This window comes from Phyllopteryx taeniolatus, chromosome 7, assembly GCF_024500385.1.
Source record: "Phyllopteryx taeniolatus isolate TA_2022b chromosome 7, UOR_Ptae_1.2, whole genome shotgun sequence".
NCBI lineage: Eukaryota > Metazoa > Chordata > Actinopteri > Syngnathiformes > Syngnathidae > Phyllopteryx > Phyllopteryx taeniolatus.
In genome coordinates, this window is record NC_084508.1 from 1,429,480 (window position 1) to 1,437,500 (window position 8,021).

Genomic DNA, 8,021 nt, shown 5'->3' on the forward strand with positions numbered 1-8,021 from the left:
ACAAAAAACATTAATTTGACCTCCTTGAACTGTCACCTTACTGTGGTGGAGGAGTTTGTGATGCTAGGAGCTAAGTTGTCTCGGGCTTTATGCCCCTGGCAGGGTTACCCATGGCAAACAGGACCTACGTGAGGGACCAGACAAAGCACAGCTCCAAAAAGCACGATGAAGATAAAAAAATCAGGAAGACGTTTTCCCATGCCTGGATGCAGGTCACCGGGGCCCCCCTCTGGAGCCAGGCCTGGAGGTGGGGCTCGAAGGCGAGCGCCTGGTGGCTGGGCCTGCACCCAAGGGGCTCGGCCGGGCCCAGCCCGAAAGGGTAACGTGGGCCCCACTTCCCAATGGACTCGCCACCTGTGGGAGGGGGCCATAGGGGTGCAATGTGACCTGGGCGGTGGGCGAAGGCAGGGACCTTGGCGATCCGACCCCCGGCTACAAAAGCTGGGTCGAGGGACGTGGAATGTCACCTCTCTGGCAGGGAAGGAGCCCGACCTGGTATGTGAGGTCGAGAAGTTCGGACTAGATATAGTCAGACTTGCCTCCACACACTGCTTGGGCTCTGGTACCAGTCCTCTTGAGAAGGGTTGGACTCTCTTCCACTCTGGAGTTGCCCACAGTGAGAGGCACCGAGCAGGTTATTATTGCCCCCCGGCTCAGCGCCTGTACGTTGGGGTTCACCCCGGTGGACGACAGGGTATCCTCCCTCCACCTTCGGGTGGGGGGATGGGTCCTGACTGTTGTTTGTGCATATGCACCAAACAGCAGTTCAGAGTACCCACCCTTTTTTGAGTCCTTGGAGGGGGTGCTAGAGAGCGCTCCCGCTGGGGACTCCATCGTTCTGCTGGGGGACTTCAATGCTCATGTGGGCAATGACAGTGAGACCTGGAAGGGCCTGATTGGGAGGAACGGTCCCCTGATCAGAACCCGAGTGGTGATCTATTATTGGACTTCTGTGCTCATCAAATATTGTCCATAATGAACACCATGTTCAAGCATAAGAGTGTCCACACGTGCACTTGGCACTAGGACATCCTAGGTCGCAGTTCGCTGATCAACTTTGTGGTCGTGTCATCGGACTTGCGGGCGATTGAAGAGAGGAGCGGAGGTGTCAACTGATCACCACCTGGTGGTGAATTGGCTCCGATGGTTGGGGAAGATGGCAGTCCCAATAGTATCGTGAGGTTCTGCTGGGAACGTCTGGCAGAATCCCCTGTCAGAAGGCGTTTCAACTCCCACCTCCGGCAGAACTTTGCTCATGTTCCAGGGGAGCCGGGGGACATTGAGTCCAAGTGGCCCATGTTCCGTGCCTCCATTGCTGAGGCGGCCGACCAGAGCTGTGGCCGTAAGTGGGTCGATGCCTGTCGTGGCGGAAATCCTGAACCCGTTGGTGGACACCAACGGGTTCGGGGATGCCGTCAAGGTGAAGAACGAGTCCTTTCGGGCCTTTTGGGCCTGTGGAACTCCTGAGGCAGCTGATGGGTACAGGCTGGCCAAGCGAAATGCAGCTTTGGTGGTTGCTGAGGCAAAAACTCGGGCGTGGGAGGAGTTCGGTGAGGCAATGCAGAATGACTTCCGGACGGCTTTGAGGAAATTCTGGTCCACCATCCGGCGTCTCAGGAGGGGTACCAGTGCTCCATCAACACTGTGTACAGTGGGGATTGTGCGCTGCTGACCTCGACTCGGGACGTTGTGAGTCGGTGGGGAGAATACTTCCTCAATTCCACCAAAACGCCTTCCCATGAGGAAGCAGAGTCTGGGGGTCTCTGAGGCGGGCTTTCCTATCTCTGGGGTTGAGGTCACCGAGGTGGTTAAAAAGCTACTCGGTGGCAAGGCCGCGGGGGTGGATGAGATTTGTTCAGAGTTCCTAAAGGCTCTGGATGTTGTGGGGCTGTCCTGGTTGACACGCCTCTGCAACATCGCGTGGACATCGGGGGTAGTGCCTCTGGATTGGCAGACTGGGGTGGTGGTCCTCCTTTTTAAGAAGGGGGACCGGAAGGTGTGTTCCAACTACAGGGGGATCACACTCCTCAGCCTCCCTGGTAAGCTCTATTCAGGGGTGCTGGAGAGGAGGGTCAAATCTCAGATTCAGGAAGGAGTCCTATCGGGCTTTTTTGGCCTGTGGGACCCCTGAGGCAGCTGATGGGTACCGGCTGGCCAAACGAAATACAGCTTTGGTGGTCGCTGAGGCAATTCTGGTCCGCAATCCGGCATCTCAGGAAGGGGAAGCGGTGCACCATCGACACTGTGTATAGTGAGGATGGGGCACTGCTGATCTAGACGGGCTCTCCTATTTCTGGGGTTGAGGTCGAGGTGGTTAAAAAGTTCCTCGGTGGCAAGGCCCCCAGGGTGGATGAGATTCGCCAGGAGTTTCTAAAGGCTCTGGATGTTGTGGGCCTGGCCTGGTTGAAATGCCTCTGCAACATCGTGTGGACATCGGGGACAGTGCCTCTGGATTGGCAGAGTGGGGGGTGGGCCCCCTTTTTAACACTGGAGGATGTGTTCCAACTTCAGGGGGCTCACACTCCTCAGCCTCCCTGGTAAGGTCTATTCAGGGGTGCTGGATAGGACGGTCCGTCGGGAGGTCGAATCTCAGATTCAGGAGGAGCAGTGTGATTTTCGTCCTGGCTGTGGAACAGTGGACCAGCGCTTCACCCTCGGCAGGGTCCTCGAGGAGGCATGGGAGTTCGCGCAACCAGTCAACATGTGTTTTGTGGGCTTGGAGAAGGCGTTCGACCGTGTCCCTCGGGGAGTCCTGTGGGGAGTGCTTCGGGAGAATGGGGTACCGAATCCCCTGATACGGGCTGTCCGGTCCCTGTACGACCGGTTTCAGAGTTTGGTCCGCATTGGTCAGTATTGCATCTCTGCTTTTTGCAGATGATGTGGTTCTGTTGGCTTCATCAAGCCGTGATCTCCAAGTCTCATTGGAGTGGTTCGCAGCCGAGTGCGAAGCAGCGAGGATGAAAATCAGCACCTCCAAATCTGAGACCATGGTTCTCAGGCGGAAAAGGGTGGAGTGCCCTCTCCAGGTCGGGGATGAGATCCTGCCCCAAGTGGAGGCGTTCAAATATCTTGGGGTCTTGTTCACGAGTGAGGGAAGAATGGAACGGGAGATTGACAGGTGGATCGGTGCAGCGTCTGCACTGATGCGGACTTTGCATCGGTCCGTTACCGGTCGATCTACATTCCTACCCTCACCTATGGTCACGAGCTGTGGGTCGTGACCGAAAGACCAAGATCCCGGATACAAGCGCCCGAAATGAGTTTCCTCCGCAGGGTGTCCGGGCTCTCTCTTAGAGAGAGGGTGAGAAGCTCGGTCATCCGGGAGGGGCTCAGAGTAGAGCCGCTGCTCCTCCACATTGACAGGAGCCAGATGAGGTTGCTTGGGCATCTGTTTAGGATGCTTCCTGGACGCCTCCCTGGTGAGGTGTTCCGGGCACGTCCCACCGGGAGGAGACCCCGGGGACGACCCAGGACACGCTGGAGAGACTACATCTCTCGGCTTGCCTGGGAACCTCTCGGGATCCCCGCGGAAGAGCTGGAGGAAGTGGCTGGGGATAGGGAAGTCTGGGCTTGCCTGCGAAAGGTACTGCTCCCGCGACCCGACCTCGGATAAGCGGAAGAAAATGAATGAATTAATTAATTAATAATTTGACTTATAAACTGTACACCTCATGGGAAAAAAAAGCTGAAACATTTTCAAGAGGCGAGGTAAAAGTAAACTGAATATAGTTATAAACGGGTGTCCCGTTTATAACTGGGGAATGTGGCTGTGTTCTGAATTAACCAATCACATGCAAACTCATGTTAAATGGGAGTAATCTCTGACCTGCTACTGAAGTGATGGGCACGGCTGTTCTTTTGAATCATTCAAGTGCTTTCCTCATTTAGTTTATGATTCAGCCCTGAGGTTCACGTTCACTCAAAACGTTCACCGAAGGACAATGCGTTGTTGTTCTCACATATTGTAAAGTCAAAAAGGCGGGGAGATTCTTCTTGTTCTTCTTCTTCAAAAAGCTTTAATAATAGCATTATTGGTGGCTGTGCTCCTGCTCCCACTTCTCCAGTCTGCTATTGTGGGAGGTTCACCTTTACAGCAGCATTGCTGAGATGCTTATTGGTCCTACCTGCATCCTCATCCCTGCCAAAGGCCTTCCTTTTGAACCCGGGGTCCAGTGCAAAACGTGTGTGAAATCTGTGTACAAATGGTGTCCACCATGAGTTTCACAGGCTCCATCAGGTTTGCATCTCTTTGTGCGTTTGTGATGATCTTCTGTAACCCTCTTGCCAGAAGAATCACCTTTGACGCAGTAACATATCTGAGAGAGAGAAAAACAAGAAAGACAAGGTTTGGCCCTGATAGCAATATCAACATCAACAATAGCAACAATGATAATCATGTAAATTGTTATTGTAAATATATTTCATATTATTACTAATAATAATAATTGAAATTGATAACTAAACTAGACGCTACAGTTGTTTTTTTTCTTTTTCATCTAAAAGTGTTAAAAAATAACAGGATTATCACAACACTTTAAGAATCAAATCATTTACGGTACATACCTCTAGCCGCTAATCTCTGTAGTGACTTCTTCAAAGGGCTTCAAAAGGCCTCTTTTATTTCCTCCCACTCTTCTGGTGTTAAGATGGATAGTTGTGGATTTGTGAGTGCTATAGGTGGGACTATTGCATCTTTGTTATGACTGAAACGCAGAAGCATGTAAAATGTTGAGTTCCATCTTGTCTTGCTGCAGCCAAGCTTCTGGCAAGCCAAACTGGTTTTGGGTGGATCGCAGTTTTTCTGTGGCAACTGTACTTTTGTGCAGATACTCAACAATAGCCTTCACCTTTTCCACTTGTTTTTTTTTATTGCAGTCATGCCACTATTGACTATTAGGTTGAGGGTGTGGGCAAATGAGAAAAAGTGAGGTCAACCTGTGTTCTGAATTGCTTTCACCACATTGGAAGCATTGTCAGATAACACAGGGAGCCACCTTGTCTGCGCTGTCCCACTCCCTTGCAACTCTAACAAGCTTCACTGACAGGTTGTCTGCCATGTGTCTCTCGCTCATTGGAATTTAGTCCAGCAGGATCGAGACCAACTCACATTCTTTAATGAAATGGCATGTTACTGACATAAGTAAAGTGGTAGTTCTTGATATCCAGCAGTCCGTGGTCAAACACACAGCCTGGGCTCTTGTCACCCTTTTTGTCCAGCATGTTGCCCAGCGGGACTTGTATGGACTTTATATTACATAATCACATCAGGCATGTAGTCCAAAACAACACTAGCCAAACAAGTTTTGATATAAAAGTACAGTGTTTCCTCGTTTTTCGCAGTTAATGGGGACCAGAACCCTCTGCGAAAGGTGGAAAAACCGCGAAGTAGGATTTGCCCCCCACCCCCTGGGAATTTTTGTGGATGTATGTGTATGTGGGTACGAGAATGTTTCAAATATGTAAACAGAATTTATAATTTACATATTTGAGACAAAGATTACAACAGTACACGTATTTACTTAAATCTTTAATTCTAAAGCCTTATAGAGTAATTACCATTCAGTATTGTTCTTCCTCTTGGGCGCCCCGGAACTGTACCAATACCCTCCATGATCAATGGTCATTGCAATATTAGTCATTCGAAGTGCTAGAGGACTCTGCATCTTTTTGCACAATTGTCAATAAATAAATAATGTACCGACCGGCATTATCAGATAACTAGCAACCCTTTACTGCTCAGTGACTTTTTTTTTTTTTTGTCAATGTCTTTCTGTCTCAAAAGTGTTCTCTGTCAGTTGACTGTCTGTTGTCGTACTAGAGCGGCTCCAAATACCGGAGACAAATTCCTTGTGTTTTTTGGACATACTTGGCAAATAAAGATGATTCTGATTCTGATGATGAAGGCCCCAGTTACAGCTGAATAAATACAGCCACAAAGCATAATTCTGCCACCACCAATCTTCACTGTAGGTATTGTGTTCTTTTGGCAATGGGTTAGGATCTCATTACCAACCTGTAGAGGGCATGCCACCATTTTTCTGGCTGTGGTTTCAGATTTGGAGGAGCTGATTATCATCCCAGCTGCTTCACACTCAAAGAACCCTTTTCTCCCGCTTCTCTGAGGTCAGGTCGCGGGGCAGTAGCTTGAGCAGGGAAGCCAAGACTTCCCTCTCCCCAGCCACTTCCTCAAGCTCTTCCGAGGGGCTCCCGAGGCGTTCCCAGGACAGCCAAGAGACGTAGTCTCTCCAGCATGTCCTGGGTCGTCCCCTGGATCTCCTACCTGTGGGATGTGCCCGGAACGCCTCACCAGGGAGGCGTCCAGGAGGAATTCTAATCAGATGCCCGAACCACCTCATTTGGCTCCTGTCAATGCGGAGGAGCAGCGGCGCTACTCTGAGCCCCTCCCGGATGACCGAGCTTCTCACCCTATTGCTAAGGGAGAGCCCGGAAACCCTTTTTGGCCGCTGTATCCGGGATCCTGTTCTTTCGGTCACGACCCACAGCTTGTGACCATAAGTGAGGGTGGGAACGTAGATTAACCAGTAGATTGACAGCTTCGCCTTTCGGTTTAGCTCCTTCTTCACCACAACGGACCAATACAAAGTTTGCATTACTGCAGATGCTGCACCGATCCGCCTGTCGATCTCCCGTTCCATTCTTCCCTCACTCTTGAACAAGACCCTAAGATGCTTGAACTCTTCCACTTGGGGCAGGATCTCATCCCCGACCTGGAGAGGGCATTCCACCCTTGTCCAACTTAGGACCATGGTCTCAGATTTGGAGCTGCCGATTCTCATCCCAGCCGCTTCACACTCACTGCGAATCGCTCCAGTGAGAGTTGGAGATCACGGCTTGATGAAGCCAACAGAACCATATCATCTGCAAAAAGCAAAGATTCAATGCTGAGGCCACCAAACCGGACCCCCTCTATGCCTCTGCTGCGCCTAGAAATTCTGTCCATAAAAGTTATGAACAGAATCGGTGGGCAGCCTTGGCGGAGTCCAACCCTCACCGGAAACGAGTCCGACTTACTGCCAGCAATCCAGACCAAACTCTGAAACAGCCCGTATCAAGGATTTCGGTACCCCATACTCCCGAAGCACCACCCACAGGACTCCCCCAGAGACACGGTTGAACACCTTCTCCAAGTCCACAAAACACTGGTTAGGCATACTCCAATGCACCCTCGAGGACCCTACCGAGCGTGTAGAGCTGGTCCACTGTTCCACGGCCAGGACAAAAACCACACTGCTCCTCCTGAATCTGAGATTCGACCTCCCGACGGACCGTCCTATCCAGCACCCCTGAATAGACCTTACCAGGGAGGCTGAGGAGTGTGAGCCCCCTGAAGTTGGAACACATCCTCCAGTGTTAAAAAGGGGGCCCACCCCCCACTCTGCCAATCCAGAGGCACTGTCCCCGATGTCCACACGATGTTGCAGAGGCATTTCAACCAGGCCAGGCCCACAACATCCAGAGCCTTTAGAAACTCCTGGCGAATCTCATCCACCCTGGGGGCCTTGCCACCGAGGAACTTTTTAACCACCTCGACCTCAACCCCAGAAATAGGAGAGCCCGTCTAGATCAGCAGTGCCCCATCCTCACTATACACAGTGTCGATGGTGCACCGCTTCCCCTTCCTGAGATGCCGGATTGCGGACCAGAATTGCCTCAGCGACCACCAAAGCTGTATTTCGTTTGGCCAGCCGGTACCCATCAGCTGCCTCAGGGGTCCCACAGGCCAAAAAAGCCCGATAGGACTCCTTCTTCAGCTTGACTGCATCCTTCACCATTGGTGTAACTTACGGCCACAGCTCCGGTCGAGCGTCTCTGCAATGGAGGCGCGGAACATGGTCCACTCGGACTCAATGTACCCCGCATCCCCGAGACGTTGGTAAAGTTCTGCCGGAGGTGGGAGTTGTAACTCCTTCTGACAGGATTCTGCCAGAATATATCTTTTTAGCCTCCGACCAGCATATTTATTGTGCATTCACATCACCACTGTGCGCTCCGCTCTCTGC

The 8,021-nt window shown here is 51.6% G+C and overlaps 1 protein-coding gene across 4 annotated transcripts in view; it reads left to right on the plus strand.

Annotated features, from left to right (window-relative positions):
- Positions 1 to 8,021, plus strand: part of pomgnt1 (protein O-linked mannose N-acetylglucosaminyltransferase 1 (beta 1,2-)) — an 80,594-nt gene that overhangs the window by 17,309 nt on the left and 55,264 nt on the right. The gene's annotated exons all lie outside the window — the stretch shown is intronic.